The sequence below is a fragment of the Rhinatrema bivittatum genome, chromosome 6 (assembly GCF_901001135.1).
Source record: "Rhinatrema bivittatum chromosome 6, aRhiBiv1.1, whole genome shotgun sequence".
Classification (NCBI taxonomy): domain Eukaryota; kingdom Metazoa; phylum Chordata; class Amphibia; order Gymnophiona; family Rhinatrematidae; genus Rhinatrema; species Rhinatrema bivittatum.
Genome location: NC_042620.1, coordinates 111482419 through 111499078, shown reverse-complemented (window position 1 = coordinate 111499078; position 16660 = coordinate 111482419). Strand labels below are relative to the sequence as shown.

General features: G+C 42.2%; 1 protein-coding gene across 3 annotated transcripts in view; it reads right to left on the bottom strand.

Annotated features, from left to right (window-relative positions):
• Positions 1 to 16660, bottom strand: part of METAP1D (methionyl aminopeptidase type 1D, mitochondrial) — a 154041-nt gene that overhangs the window by 20967 nt on the left and 116414 nt on the right. The window lies entirely within an intron of this gene.

Here is a 16660-nt window from a genome sequence, read left to right as displayed (position 1 = left end):
AAGTGATTACAACACACAGGAACTGCAGAGGGAGTGAACTAGCTGACATCAAGGTGCGCCGGGATAAAACTGATGCTCGTATTGAGCAATCCATTTTCCTAACCCACACAAAGCCACGTGTCATGGGCGCCCGATACTTTGGAGTGCTAGGGATGCACCATTTTCCCCTAACGCGTCCTTTTAGCGTGGCAGCTCATTAGATTATTGCATTGGGCACCCAGGAGAGGTGGTTGTGTGCGTGCTAAGAAAGTAGGCGCTCAATACGAGCGCCCGTTTTACCGCGCATCATATTGCATCAGCCCCTAAGAGTGTCACTGAGCAGAAGGTACCAGTGAAAACCTAATAGTCAAAAGCGATCAAAGCTAACGACTGGCAATATGGTTCCACTGCATTCTTTTCCCAATTAAATATGCTCCTGTTCTTGATACAAGCATAATTTCTAAATTCCAGTAGTTTGAAAGTCATAATAAAATTGAATGTTTCAAAAATAAAATTTTATGAAAGGCTAAGGTGAATTTGTCGTTCAAGCCTAATACCTGGCATTTGCTTTGCTCACGTCTAAGTCTAGCCCTCTATCACACTATGTTCAGCACAAATAAGTTGGCTCATAGCATTTCTATGGTATAAATAGTCCGCATCTGAACACCTAGCCATCGTGAACCCGACTCAGATAAGAAATGCCCAGAACACTTCCAATTCTGCTTTCAAAGTCTACATTTCTAATTACAGTATAATACAGTAATAAAAAACAAAACAATTCCACTTACACAAGAACTGTTCAGCCATGCTGAACCAGTGATATGCTGTGACTTAGAATCCCCATTTTACAATTTTTAAATCTTTTCAAATGTTGATGATTTAATCTGGATACAATTCACTCACATCCTCCTAATGAAAGACAGGGGGCACATATGTTTTCTTTTTTAACTTTCTGACAGTCCTGGTCTTGTGTTGCAAACATGTTGTTGGGCTTGAAATTTGAAAAACAGCTTTCAAAATATCACCCCTTGCTTATACTGAAATATTAACATTTTACACCATAAATAATTATCTGCAAAGAAAATATTTTGCCAGATCTAATGTGGTCACACTGTTATGCTAAGATCATTATTGCTATGTGTAAAGTTCTCAATTTTTGCATATTTTTTGGCCGAATTTTCCCCGGCTTCTTTGGGCTTTCAACTTAAGGTCTCTGTTGAGCTATGGAACCATGAGCTATCCTTTGCAAATACCTGTTGCTTTTCCCCTATTTTATATCCCCACCTCCCAATTCACTTAGGGGCAGATTTTATAAAGTTGCACGCAGGCATCCATGTGCATGCATTAACCAGCACGAGCACATGGACGCCCGATTTTATAACATATGCGCACAGGTGCACGCATGTTATAAAATCACGGGTTGGTGCGTGCAAGGGAGTGCACAATTGTGCACCCTGCACGCGCCGTCGCCCGCGGCCTTCCCCAGTTCCTCAGGAACGAAATCGGAGAGGCCTGGGAGGGAACTTCCCAACCCCCTACCTTAACCAACCTGCCCCCTATCCCTGTCCTAATCCCCCCCCCCCAAAAAAATTATTTTACCTGCTGCGCCTGCAGGCACTGCCCAGCACACGATCCTCTGACACAGCAGCAAATGGCCGCTGTGCCAGAGGCATCTGGCCCCGCCCCACCCCCCGGACTTCCCCGCCCCTTTCCCGAAGCCCGGGACTTAGAAGCGTCCCGGGGCTTTACGCCGGGCCTTTGTAAAATAGGCCCGGCGCACGTAGGGCTTTTAAAATCTACCCCTTAGCGCAATTATTGTAGTGACAATCCTAAACTGGGGGCCATGCAATCCTTAGCCTCGAGTCCAACCACTAGGTGTCACCATTAAACAATGACTAACACTGCCTCTATCCGCCCCATCCAGGGGATTATATGCTTCCTCCACAGCATCCCCAGCCTTGGCTGGCCCAAGGAACAGAAAACTCAACTCCAGAATCGGATTCAGGTCCTCCACATGGCAGTACGCACTGCCACCGAGTCACCAGGCCAGTCCAGTGTTTGCACATTTGAAGAGAAACTTGCTTCAAACAACTCTTCAGGCATTAAGTCCTTGTAACAACCAGGCCCATGCAGTGTCTTTCAAAGTTTATGTTGATTTCAAAGTTGCATCTTAACAAAACTAGGCTGTCATCTTGAAAACTGGAAATACAGACCCAGCTTTCCAGCAGCACCTTCCAACAGCTGGACCACCTGCTAATTTTATTCTATATTGAAATAAGGGTCAGCTTTAATCTGAATGTGTCTAACCTCTCCCCCAAAGTCTTTCCTATGAACATTAATATTAGAAAAATAGACTCAGGCTCAAGGGTAGACCCAGACTAAGAGAAAAGAGCCTAACGTATTAGACTAATGCAACTTCCTAATGCCAAAGGGTGGTTTAAGAAAATTAATTAAAATTACATGATTAATTTGAGTATCTACTATTTTTCATCATATTCATCTACTATAAACAATTTTTTATATTACAATGATTAAAAATGTGAAAAAATGTACATATAGTTAAAAAAAAGGTATAGTAAAATATACAAAACTAATAGAAACTAAAGCTGTTTGTTCTGTTTTATATCAGCTCCGTACAGATGGTGTAAGATAGTGATTCTTAAGTCAGCCCTAATGAGGCCCCTAGCCAGTCTAGTTTTCAGGATAGCCACATGAGATAGATCTGCATGCAGAGGCACCACATGCAAATCTCTCTCATTGTGGATATCCTGAAAGCCAGACTGACTGGCGAGGGGGTGGGGTGGGGGAAGAGTGTCCCCCATGACCGCTGAAACTCAACCTGTCATATTGACAATTTCTTTTTCAACACATACTCCCACACTGGTATGCCTTATATTTTAAACAAATATAATATTTGCTGCAGGTAAAGTACAAAAATATTATCACAAAAATTAACTTTATGTACTTAGGGAAAATATTTTATTAGTTTTAACACTGGCTTATTTTAATGTTTTGATAATTATTGTCATCATGTGTATATCACAAAGTGATTAATACATTTTATAAATAAATAAATATATTTAGTAACTGTGTCTAATGGTGGATACTTAATTATTTTAAGATTACAAAAACTTCAATATTTAACTTCAAGCAAGAAAACCAGAAATAAAAGACAAAATTGTATAGCAGTAAAAACAATTTGAGGTATAATTTCAAAAGCAATTAGCTGGCTAATTCAAAAGTTAAGTAAATCTCAAAAAACGACCACCACAACAAACAGCGATCCACTAGAATCAGATATAAATCAAGAGCAGCAAAACTGCTCTATCGCTGTGAAAATGTATTTTGCAATGAATTGCTCAAAAAATTGCTTTATATAATTTCAATAATACTCAGTGTACCTACACTCTGTGGAGCTGTTCATTTTCAAAACAATTTTAAGGAAAACTCAAAAAATATATTTATAGGAGGAGTGGAAGGTTTCATATATAGTGTAGGTGTCCCAACACCAATATACAATTGGTTATAATCATCAACCTCCTACCACCTCTAAAAGAAAATTTAAAAAAAAAATTTTTTTTTTGCAATGTATTAACATTAAAGTCCCAGTGATATTCAATGGCATCCGTGGTTTAATAGGTATTTACCTTACTCGCGGGAAAAACAAAAGTAATCTTCAAAGTGGTATTCAATTTAAAGCGGGTGCTTAAACGACTTCCTAAATCTGTTGGTTACTTTTAGATGTTAAAGTACAATCCCGACTCAAACGAGTTCGTGTTTCAGACAACAGTCTTTCTTCAGGGGAATCTGATGTTAAATATAACCAACCTTGTTGGATTCTAGCCTCGCAAGAAGTTGTCCTTCACATCTGATGAGTATTGTTGCTTCCTGTTCATCCGTCGGTATGGAGTGGAGAACAGTTAGCACAACGCGGTGAACAGGAAGCAACAATACTCATCAGACGTGAAGGACAACTTCTTGCGAGGCTAGAATCCAACAAGGTTGGTTATATTTAACATCAGATTCCCCTGAAGAAAGACTGTTGTCTGAAACACGAACTCGTTTGAGTCGGGATTGTACTTTAACATCTAAAACTAACCAACAGATTTAGGAAGTCGTTTAAGCACCTGCTTTAAACTGAATACCACTTTGAAGATTACTTTTGTTTTTCCCGCAAGTAAGGTAAATACCTATTAAACCACGGATGCCACTGAATATCAATGGGACTTTAATGTTAATACATTGCAAAAAACATTTTTTTTTTTAAATTTTCTTTTGGAGGTGGTAGGAGGTTGATGATTATAACCAATTGTATATTGGTGTTGGGACACCTACACTATATATGAAACCTTCCACTCCTCCTATAAATATATTTTTTGAGTTTTCCTTAAAATTGTTTTGAAAATGAACAGCTCCACAGAGTGTAGGTACACTGAGTATTATTGAAATTATATAAAGCAATTTTTTGAGCAATTCATTGCAAAATACATTTTCACAGCGATAGAGCAGTTTCACTGCTCTTGATTTATATCTAATTCAAAAGTTAGCCAGCTAAATTAATATTTGGGCACTTATCTGGCTGAATTCTAGCCAGCTAATTAGACAGCAGGCTAACGCCTAGATTCATCAAAATGATATCAATTTTGCATGAATAGCATCCATGGAAAAAAAAAAGGGGCATGCTTAGGATAACTTTACAATGTACATTATTTTAGCGCTTCACATAGGTATGAGAGAGAGAGACATGATTTGTAATTAGGAAAGATACACAAAGATGTGATTTTTACAATGTTTTCCAAATCACATCAAATCTTCACCGATGTGTACTGGTGCTGTTTGTACATCCTCCTGTGCATGTAAACCTGGCTCCAAAACCCTAGTCCACCACCAAAACATCACCTCAAGCTAATAGATGACCCTCCTACAGTGGTATAAATAGTTAACTAATATGTGTGCCACCCCAAAGACTCTCTCCCACCTCCACTCCGAAAATGCCCGAAACGAAATTTGCGATTATCGCAAATTCCGTTTCGGGTTTATCACACAGCTTAGCGCCAAAAAAGTGTCATTATTTACGGTGTTAAAACTGTGCGATAACATGCGTTACACTATCGCATGTAGCGTTAATGCCCCTCATTTTCATAAACCCCGCCCAAACTCCTTCCCTTTGACTAAAAACTAAAAATTTGCATTCACATTGTGAGATGCGATAATACATCAATTATGGCATTATCGTGGGTGTTAGGGCCCTAATGCCCTTGATAACAGCCTAACGCATTTTGATGAATCACCCTGTAAAAAGTTAGGGACATTCTGGGGGCATAACTGGAAGGAACTGAGATATCCAGCTATGTTAGCCAACTAACTCCAATATTCAGAGTTAGCTGGATAACTTAGCCAGCTAAGTCTGGTCGGGCCAAAGACCTGTCCTAAAGTTAGCCAGTTATAGATAACAGGCTAACTTTAAGCTAGCCAGCTATATTCAATAGTGTGGCTGCATTATTGGCTATACCTCAAAAGTTAGCCAGAGAAGTTTATCTGGCTGCTATCTGGACTGTGCCTGAATATGGATCTCCTTATGTTTTGATTTAGAGTCTTATTTTGCTCGATTAACCCAAAGTCATTTTGGTTTCTGGGCAGATAAGCATGTTTGCTTACCATAAACAGTATTCTCCATAGATAGCAGGATGAATTAGCCATGATATGTGGATGATGTCATCCAAGGACACCGAATGGACCCTCTCTCTAGCTCAGTAGAGTTTTTACATTGTACTACACATGCGTGGGAGTTCCTGCGTGAGAACTGCCTCGTGAGCCTCCTCAGTTCGTTTGTAGCTTAGTTCTTGCTAGGTAATCTACTCTCCAGGGAAGAGGGCAAGTATGAAGTATGGCTGATACATCCTGTTGTCTACCAAGAACATGCTTTTCTAGTTGAGGAGCAAGGCTGAATTAGTCATGACACATGGGGAATCTCAATCTGAGGTTTGCATGGACAGAGCACTTACTGAAAAATCCACCTGGCCTTCCCATTGAAAGTGGACTACTCTGAGAACAGGTTACAGCCACTTCTTGAGAGACTGTCCAGACAGTAGTGAAACATGAAAGTATGCATGGATGAAAAGCCTTCAGATGAGCAACTGAAGTAGCCATGGCCCTGACTTGATAAGCTTTAATGGAGTCTATTAGTTGGAGACCAGCCACTGCATATCATTGTATTATACAGTCTACTAACTAGTTGGAAATGGTGAGTTTGACAACTGCTACCCTTAATCTATTGGGATTGTAGGACACAAACATCTGAGAAGCCTGACGACGGGGCTGAGTTCTCTTTAGATAATAGACCAATGCCTGCTTGTAGTCCAATGTGTGGATATTACTCCCTTATGCACATGGGTTCTAACTAAAAACCTAGGCTGGAAAAGTGACTGGTTGACGTGAAAGACCAAAACCACCTTGGGGAGAAATTTTGGGTTGGAGCAGAGCACCATGATTGTGAAAAAAATTAAGCGATTGAGAATAAGAAACAATCACAAACTCATCTGACCAATGTGAGGGCTATGGGGAACACCACTTTCCAAGTGAGGAATTTCAATGGAGCTGACTCCAGGGGTTAGAATGGAGGCTTTATGAATTGCATCAGGACAATACTGAAGTCCCATAGAATAATGGGTTTCAAAACTGGCAGTTTAGTTTGCAGCAATCCTTTCATGAACTTGGAGACCAAAGGATGAATGGAATTGGTTTGTTGTCAGTGTGTGAATCAGTGGCGTGCAGTCAAGACTTTCAAGGGATTCAGAGAATCCCTGGCCTTTGCTTTTTTTTTTTTTTTTTCACCATACACGAAGCTGCTTGTCTATGTGGAAGGCAGACTATGGCCTACAGGAACAACAGCAGCAGCCTGTGGTTGTTGCATCCCGTCGCCTACAAGGGCACAACAGAGGAGGGGAGGAGCCAGGGCTGCCAGGCCAATAAGAAGGCATGCTGGAGCAAGCACTCAACTGCAGGAAGGGATGCTCATGGCGATGGGGCCTATCCACAGTAGACAGTGCAGGCCCCATGTGATGCTGCATGAAATGCAGAGCGGCACAACACAGGGCAGAAGGTGGGACCTTGCTTCTGCTTGAGGCACGGTCCCAACTTCTGCACCATATGAAAAACAGAGAGTGGAAGTGTAAGACCAGGACAGCCAGGAGCTGCTAGCTGAAGCTGCAGCTGTGCCTATGGACTGACAGGCAAGAGGATTTGGAGGTAGGATAAGGAGGGTAGGGAGGAGATCAAGAGAAGGGATATAAGTGGCAACTGGATTGGTCTGGACTTATTATAAAAGGCAGTAGTCTAGGAAAAGAATATTGTGTGGCCATTTCTTTTTATCAATGTGTCAGCAGAAGCATTTGTGTGCTGGGATCCGTGACAGTCAGAGAGTGTGGGAAACCTCCTATTACTCTCTCAGACTCTCACTGACCTTAACACAGGGGGAGGGGGAAGTGGGAAAGTGGGAGCAAGACTGGGAGGTCTGGGAGGGGCTGGGGTCTAAGACTGCTGGGGATGAATGTGGGAAAAGAGAGGGGACTGGGGAGCAAGACTGGGAGGTCTGGGAGGGGGCTCGACTGCTAGGAACTGGGAGGGGAGACGGGATTAACATAAGAACATAAGAAGTTGCCATACTGGGTCAGACCAAGGGTTCATCAAGCCCAGCATCCTGTTTCCAACAGTGGTCAATCCAGGCTACAAGTGCCTGTCAAGTAGGCAAACATTAAGTACATCCCATGCTATTAATGCCAGTAATAGCAGTGGCTATTCCAAAAGTCAACTTGATTAATAGCAGTTAATGGACTTCTCTTCCAATAACTTATGCAATTTTTTTTTAAACCCAGCTAAATTAACTTCTCTAACCACATCCTCTGGCAACAAATTCCAGAGCTTTATTGTGCATTGAATGAAAAAATAATTTTTTCTGATTTATTTTAAACGTTCTACTTGCTAACTTCATGGAGTGCCTCTAGTCCTTCTATTACCCGAAAGAGTAAATCACTGATTCACATTTACCCATTCTAGCCCTCTCATGATTTTATAGACCTCTATCATATCCCCCCTCAGCCATCTCTTCTCCAAGCTGAACAGCCCTAACCACTTTAGCCTTTCTTCATAGGGGAGCCATTCCATCCCCTTTATCATTTTGGTTGCCCTTCTCTGTATCTTCTCCAGTGCAACTATATCTTTTTTGAGATGTTGCGACCAGAATTGTACACACTACTCAAGGTGTGGTCTCACCAGGGAGCGATATAGAGGCATTATGACATTTTCTATTCTATTCACCATTCCCTTCCTAATAATTCCTAACATTCTGTTTGCTTTTTTGACTGCTGCAGCACACTGAGCCGATGATTTTCATGTATTAACCACTATGACGCCTAGATCGTTTTCCTGGGTGATAGCTCCTAACATGGAACCTAACATTGTGCAGCTACGACATAGGTTATTTTTCCCTACATTCATCACTGTTACGCGTGCCGTCCGCGGCAGATCCGCGGCGCAGCCCCCTCACCTCTCTTCAGTAACTCCAGCGCCTGGTCCCTCGTCTCTGGCGGCGGTAGGCTGCCAGCTCCATCCTCAGGCCACCCCTGGTGCCTCCGGCTCAGCTACCACTTCCACTGCTTCACGCTGGGCCTCTCCGAGTGGCCCGTGGAGATATGCTACTACTTGGTGCCACACCCCTCCCTAGGTGCATGCACATCACTGAACCTTAAGTAGAGCCCGCGGCGGGAACCAAGCCGCTGCCCCGGATAATGTCGTCTGTGGAACTTTAGTATTTAAGGCCAGGCTCCGCTCCCTAGCTTTGCCTTTGCAACAGGTCTCCTCATTGGTCGAGTACTCGTTGCCTCCTGAGAGATTCGTCTCGTTCCTGTATTCCTGTTCCTGATTTCCTTGTTCCTGTGTTCCTGCTCTTCAACCCTTCTTCGGATTGCCTACACGGACTTTGACTCTGCTTTGCCTGACCATGTCGTTGACTCTCTCCAAGCCTGGACCTCTGCATCGCCTGTCTACTCCGTTGCCTCTCTCCAGACCCAGATCTCTGCATTGCCTGACTACTCTGTTGCCTCTCTCCAAGCCCAGACCTCTGCTTTGCCTGATTACATTTGACTATCTCCGTGATTAGACTTCAGCCTAGCTTGCCACTATTTCCAGATTTCTGCCAGCCCTGACTCAAGCTTGCTCTACGACGCCTCCTCTGCCTATGTCCTGGACTTGGCCTATTCAGGCTTCGGCCTGCTCTTGCTCGGGCGCCCCCTGTCTGACTTTGTTCCTTTGGCGTCCGGGTCTCCGGGACACTACCTCGTCCAGTACTAGACTGTATTAGAGATGTGAATCGGAACCAGAATCGGATCCGATATCAGTTCCGATTCACATCTCTATAGATGTGAATCGGAACCAGAATCGGATCCGATATCAGTTCCGATTCACATCTCTAGACTGTATTATCTCTCCACTGCTGTCTGTAGGCTGACCTCGATCACTCCATCGATGATGACATATGGAGGCCCACCTAAGTCCAGCCGGCCCCGGCACCCAAAGGCTCAACCTGCAGGGAACAAGGGCTCGTATTGGTGAAGCGCCAGCTGGCCTCCATCCATCAGCCCACTTCGCCTGCCGACGGTGGGGACCCATATGTCCCTACCTATGGGTTGCATCAACCCCACCTTGCCCAAAGGTCCATCTCCGGCGCAACAGGTTGCAAAGGCCATGGGCTCGGCGGAGCCGCGTGCCCTCCAGGCCATTCCTAACCTGGCCTCCAAAGTACAAGAACAGCAGCAGTTTCTTGAGGCATTGGCCTCCTCCATTGAACGTCTCCATGCCCGGCTTGATGCCCTAACCAGCAATTTGGTTCCAGTACCAGCTTCTTCTCAACAACAGCCATCTCCTTCCACTCCTAGAGCCTTCTTGGCCCTACCAGCTCCACCGCGTTTCAATGGTGACTCCAAACTCTGCAGAGGGTTATTAACTAATGCTATATGCAGTTCGCTCTGCATCCCTCCGTCTTCCAAGATGAATTAACCAAGGTCACCTTTATCTTGTCTCATCTCGAAGGGAAGGCGCTGGCCTGGGCTTCTCCCTTGTGGGAGTGATCGGACTCCCTTCTAAGAGAACTGTCTCGATTTGTGGTTGTGTTTTGACAGACCTTTGATGATCCTGGGCGGCATGCCGTGGCAAGCACTAGTTTGTTAACCTTCATTAAGGTCAAAGAAGTCTATTCAACTACACAATTGAATTTTGGACTTTAGCCTCTGAACTCGCTTGGCATGAAGACTGCCTACAAGCTATCTACCTGGATGGACTATCCCTGCAGCTGAAGGATGAGTTGGCTGCACGGGAGTTCCCTTCCTCTCTTGAGGACCTTATAGACTTGACGGGCCGAATTGATCATCGTCTCCAAGAGTGTCACCGGGAGAATCGGATGCCCAAGAAGCCCTCTTGGGTTTATTTATTTAAAAGTTTTTATATATCGCACAAATAAGGCATGTATATGCTCGTCTAGGCAGTTTACAGTGTTACATTCATAATATCAATTATCAAAACATTTACAGAATAAAAAGTAAAAACATCAAAAAGCAGATTAATAATTTTGTTTTGATGGTAGTATTTAGTGGACGTACTGTCATTACTACTATATTTGTATATTGAATGCACTGTTAAACAAGTGGGTTTTCAATTTCTTCTTAAAGTCTTTAGAATTTGCAGTCAAGCGGATATGTTCAGGGAGTGCATTCCATAGAGTTGGACCTGCCACGGAAAAGGCCCGTTTTCGTGTTAATGCTAAACTTACTGTTCTGATTGAGGGAATCTCCAAAATACATTTGTCCATGGACTGAAGTTGTCTGGATGGTCTGTATATATGTAGTAAAGAACAAAGCCAGACGGAAGTTGTATTGTAGAGCAGGTTATGGATAGTTGACAAGATTTTGTATGCAATACGGTGGGTTATTGGTAGCCAATGAAGCTGTTGAAGTATGGGTGTTATATGTTCTCTTCGTGGTAAAATAAAAATGGTTCTGGCTGTAGCATTTTGAACAAGCTGCAGTGGGTGTATCATTGATAAGGGTAGACCTAGGTAACGAGAATTGCAATAGTCCAGTTTTGTTAACATTAAAAGCTTGTGTAATTGTACGGTAGTCGGTTTGTGATAGTAAGGGTTTGAGTTTTTTGAGCATGTATAGTTTAAAGAACGATTTTTTAATGGTTTCAGATATATTCATGGTCATTGATAGTTTGGAGTCTTATAATCATACCGAGGTTTTTTGCATATTGTTTTATGGGTATGTGTTGGTTTTCAAATGTAAATGTATGTGGGGGTTGGTTATCTGAATCTGGTACTGTTTGTAGGTATACTAATTCTGTTTTTGTAGCATTTAGTTTTAGCCTGTTGTGGGATGGCCAAGTTTTTATTGTCTTTAGGTAGATGTGTAGAGAAGAAAGTGTTTTGGACCATGAGTCGGAGAAAGGTATTATAAACTGAATGTTGTCGGCGTAGATTTTGAAATTTAGATTAAGTCCAGCTAAAAGGCGGCACAGTGGTAAAAGATATATGTTAAATAAGATTGCAGATAATGATGAACCTTGTGGTACACCTGTTTTGGTGGCGTACCATTCTGATTTTGCTTTTCCCATTGTGATTCTCTGGGGACGGTTTGAGATGAATGTTGAAAACCATTGTAATACTGTACCAGAAATTCCAATCTGAGATAGGTTGGTGAGTAAGATATTATGATTTAATGTATCGAATGCTGTAGATATATCGATTAGTACTAAAATGTAGTTGGTATTAGAGTCAAATCATCTGATAATGGTGTCAAATGATGAGATCAGCAAGGATTCCGTACTGTGGGCTTTTCTAAAGCCATGTTGGTTATTATGCAGGAGGTTATTGTCTTCTATATAGTCAGAGATTTGATGTAATACAACCGATTCTATTATTTTTGCCATAGCGGGAAGTGTTGCAATTGGACGGTAATTAGTTAAATCTGAGGAGTCATGGTTTTTCTTTTTGGAATAGGTAGGATTGATGTTTTTTTAAGGGAGTCAGGGAAGATCCCTTGTGATAGAGAAGCGTTTACTATCTTGGTGATTGATAGGGCAATGTGTTCTTTGATATCTTTAAGTAAGTGACCAGAGCAGGGGTTGAAAGAACCTTTTGAGGGTTTAGATTTTGTGAGAATGTGAATGATAGTTTTGTCACTGATGTTTGTAAATTCTTCAAGAGAACAGATAGATTGAGGTAGAACTGGAGTTGGGATAGGTAATGCTTCGAATTCAGCAGATATATTTGCTGTTTTTTGTTCAAAATATTGCGCTATGTTGTTGCATACGGCATCAGATATGGTGGGAGGTAGTGCGTCTTGTGTTGTTGTGAGTTCTTTCACATATGCGTTTTTTATTTGTGTATTTTTTAATTTTTGTTGTGTATTTTTTTTTGTTGCGTTCCCGCTCGCCACCCACCACCAACCCTGCCTCTGGTAGGGTCTGTATTGTGGCCAAGGCGGAAGAGACCATGCAGTTGGGCCGTGGGCGGCTGTCCCCGGAAGAGCACCTCCGGCGGAGACAAACAGGTCTGTATCTGTATTGCAGAGCACCTGGCCATCATCTATAGGTCTGTCCCGTTCGTCCAGGAAACTTCCTGGCCTAAGTTCAGTTGGGGTCCTGAACTTGGGTGCAACGTCACCGGCCCCTCAGTTATCTGTACCGGTCCACCCTGATCTGGGACTCCCAGTCTTTTCCCGTTCTTGCTCTTTTGGACTTCGGTGCAGGAGGTAATTTTATCCTCAAGAATCTAGTTCAACTACTGGGTATAAAAACCCGTCCTCTGGAGTCCTCCCTGTGCATAGCTTCCATCTATGGAGAACCGCTACCCGGAATATATTTATGAGGGACTCCACTGCCGGGGATTTGAGGGTATGAACTGTAGCTGCTATTGGTTCTGCTTCTCTGAGATGGAAAGTAGGAAGAATTTAATTTTCTCTGTTATTTTTGGGAAATGTGCATCTCTAAATATTTCTTTTTTTTTAATTTTTAATTTTGCATTTCAGATTATATTACAATATCATTTGCTTAAAGAATAGAGAATTTATCAATAAAGAGAAAATTAAAAAAAAAAAAGAATAGAAAATTTATACATCTTGTTTTCTGAGGTAATACAACTAACAATGGTAAAATATGTTGTAAACAATGTGTAAGGTAATTTCATAACCAAGATATCTGCAAGAACTATGGAGCCCAATACACTTTTCAATCATCATAAGAAATTAACCTCACTATAAGACAAGACTATCCCCTTTACCCTTTTACACACTTCCAGTTTTCCCATCTAGAAAGCCCCTAAGCTGTTCCAGCTCTAGAAATATATATGTCTCTTCCTGATATTTCAATATGCATCTACATGGGTTTTTCAAAATCATAGTAGCCCCCCGATTTTTCACTTCCAATCTCATCTGCAGATAGACTTTCCTGCGCTCTTGGGTGGATCGTACAATATCAGGAAAGTTTGAATATTTTTATTATGTAGAATACAGGAAAAGTATATTTGTTTTTATTTCTCTGGTGTAACATTCCTGATAGAGTTTGGCATTTGAGGTTTTCCAGTTAAGCCTCATCACATTGTTTCTATATCTAATTTGTGGTCAGTTCTGATTATGGTAAAGGTCAATCTATGTTTTGCATCTGGGGATCTAGGTGAGGTATTCTGCTATTGTGTAGTTTCTGTGAAAGGACCTGTAGTAGTCAGACTTGTTTTGTTTTCCAAACTGCATCTCCTAGTACAAGGGAGTATTATGCTCTAGAGCACGGAGCATATGCATCAGCCTGAGAGTGAGCATGTGTGTGAGAATGGTGTACGCTTACTGCGCTAGAAAGTGTGTGTTTGTTTATATTTTTATGGTATCTCTTTCTGTATTTGGTGAAGGTCTGTGTTTTGCAAGTATAACAGAGATGAGATATTCTGCTAGCGAGTAATTTCTGTATAGGGATCCATATCAGCCTGGCTCGTTCTGTTTCCTAATAGGAGGTGTATTGGTATTTTAGGGTCTGTGGTAATATTTGAAGTGTTGGTTTTCCATAGGTAGGTTTGAATGCTGTCAGTGAGTGCTGTCTTGTTTTGGGAGGTTTACTATATTGTAATTGTAATTCAGTTTACCCAAGGCGTTCCAAGGGCCAAGCTTTTCTACACGGGAAGCTGCATGGACAGTGTCGGAGGCTGCAGCAGTATGTGAAGATGGCGTGGAATGCTTTTGTGCCATATGTTTCAACAGTGCCATGTGCATCTTACACACCACGAGTGCAAAGTGAGCCCTGTGCTCAGACATCCATTTAGAGGATTTAGGCTTCTTCAAAGAAGAGTGGTGTTTCTTATGAGGAACCTCAGATGTCCCTATGGGGATGAGGCCCAGGAATGCAGCATGGTGCTAGAGTGCTCTGGTGCCCCCTACGCCGTTTGGCTTTATTCAACCCAAAAGCTCCTGACGACCTAGAGGGCCTGCAGACAGGGGGAGACTGAAGTGAAGAGCCGCTACTGGAGCCCAAGGAGCAGGACGAAAATCAATGCCTGTGCACGAGTGACTCATGGAGCTTGGCCGTCCGGTAGGCCCACTTCTTCTGAGTTCTAGGAGACATCCTGCCACAGTGAAGGCAGTTGGAGACATCATAATCTGGACTGAGGCATTGGTAGCAGACCATGCCAGTCAGCAAGGGACATGGGCTGGACACTTTTGTAGGCCTGAAACCCCCCTGGGGCTTTGCCCTTATCTGGCATTCTTCCTTTATATATATATATATATATATACATATGTATATATATATATATATATACATATGTATATATATATATATATACATATGTATATATATATATATACACATATGTATATATATATATACACATATGTATATATATATATACGTATATATATACATATGTATATATATACATATGTATATATATATATATATATACATGTATACGTATATATATATATATATGTATACGTATATATATATATATATATATATATATATATGTATGTATGTGTGTGTGTGTGTGTGTGTGTATGTGTGTGTGTATATATGTGTGTGTGTGTGTGTGTGTGTATGTATATCTATCTATTATCTCTCTCTCTATCTCTCTGTCTCCGTCTCTCTCTCCCTCTCTCTGTCTCTCTCTCTCTCTCTCCTCTCTCCTCCGTATCTCTCTCTCTCTCCCTCTCTGTCTCTCTCTCTCTCTCTCTCCTCTCTCTCTCTCCCTCTCCCTCTCTCTCTCCTCTCCCTCCCTCTCTCCTTCTCTCTCTCTCCTCTCTCCTCTCTCCCTCTGTCTCTCTCTCCCTCCTTCTGTCTCTCTCTCCCTCCTTCTCTCTCTCTATATATATATACATACATATATATATCTATATACACATATATAATATACATATACATATATCTATATACATACATATGTATATATATACATATACATATGTATATACATATATACATATGTATATATATATATATATACATATGTATATATATATATATATATATATATATATATACATACACACACACACACACACACATATATACACACACACATACATACAACACTGAGAAATGCTGTTATGGAATTGCTGAGGCAGAGAAGAAAGGCAAAAAACAATAGAAAAATATATAAGGAAATAGAGGCTACACGTTCAAGCAGCAGCGTAGACAAAGAGAAACTAAGGAGACTCATGAAGCAGAGCTCATGTGGGAAGTCCCACACATGCGCAGTAGAGTATAAAAGCTCTACAGAGCTAAAGAGAAGGGTCCATTCATTGCCATTGGATGATGTCATCCATGTATCATGGCTAATTCAGTCCTGCCTGTCGACATAGCAAACAATATTCAAATTGATAAAAGAATTTATTCCTAAGATACTATTTTTTTTATTGTTCTCGGTTTTTGCCTTTTTTCTTCTCCGCCTCAGCAATTCCACAACAGCACTTCTCAATGCTATAAAAAAAAGTGATTCGTTAAGGCCTGAAAAAATATATCTGGAGCATCCAGGAGGATTGACTACATAGACCCTCCATTAACACTACTCTTCCCACAAACCTGCATTCAACAGCAATCCATTTACAATATTTAAGAAGCTTATATTCTGTTTTTTCAAGAAAAAATCCTGCTCAAAAGCAGAAAGAATTTTCAGAGCATACATTATAACAGGGGTTCTCATTCCACTTCTCAGACCATCCTAGCCAGTTAGATTTTCAGGCTATCCACAATGGGGCGGATTTTAAAAGGCGCGCGAATAGCCTACTTTTGTTTGCGCTCCAGGCGCAAACAAAAGTACGCTGGATTTTAGTAGATACGCGCGGAGCCGCGCATATCTGCTAAAATCCTGGATCGGCGCGCGCACGGCTATGGATTTTGTATAGCCGGCGCGCGCCGAGCCGCGCAGCCTACCCCCGTTCCCTCCAAGGCCGCTCCGAAATCGGAGCGGCCTCGGAGGGAACTTTCCTTTGCCCTCCCCTCACCTTCCCCTCCCTTCCCCTACCTAACCCACCCGCCCGGCCCTGTCTAAACCCCCCCCTTACCTTTGTCGGGGGATTTACGCCTCCCGGAGGGAGGCGTAAATCCCCGCGCGCCAGCTGGCCTCCTGCGCGCCGGGCCGCAACCT